Here is a 683-nt window from a genome sequence, read left to right on the forward strand (position 1 = left end):
CGGTGCCACCACTAGGGCCCCAGGGACTTCGCTGGGGAGGGGCCCAGGCGGGCTATTGGGGCGCACAGACCTGCGGGCTGCGGAGGCGACTCCCACCGGAAGTGAAATCCAGTGGACTGATGGGCTGTTTCTGATGGACCTAGTACAGTTATAATCCCTACCCTAAAAATCCTCCAGGTAACAGTGTTTATTGTTTGTAGGAGGTACATCAAGAAAACTTGAGCTCTTGACTTAATCATATGTTATAAAAAGAGATTGCAGATCATTGATTCCAAGAGGATTACCTGTGTCCTGTGTCACCTCCTGTCTCAGAACATCCTCTTATCTCAGAACATTTTTATATATATATATTTATTGATTTCAGAGAGGAAGGGAGAGGGAGATAGAAACATGCATGATGAGAGAGAATCATGGATCTGCTACCTTCTGCACGCCCCACACTGGGGACCCAGCCTGCAACCCGGGCCTGTGCCCCCACCGGGAATCGAACCTGGGACCCTTCAGTCCAAGGTCCGACGCTCTATCCACTGAGCAACACCGGTTAGGGCGGGACAGTCAGCATTTTGATGGAAGCCTCTCAAAGGTCAGGTGAGGTGTTGAACTCTGTCCCAACAGGCCCTGTGATGATGCCTGTTTCCCCATCTGTGAAAAGGGGGCGGTAGTGACTCGGGATTGAGAGGGTT

This window comes from Myotis davidii, unplaced genomic scaffold (assembly GCF_000327345.1).
Source record: "Myotis davidii unplaced genomic scaffold, ASM32734v1 scaffold1453, whole genome shotgun sequence".
NCBI classification, from domain to species: Eukaryota; Metazoa; Chordata; class Mammalia; order Chiroptera; family Vespertilionidae; genus Myotis; species Myotis davidii.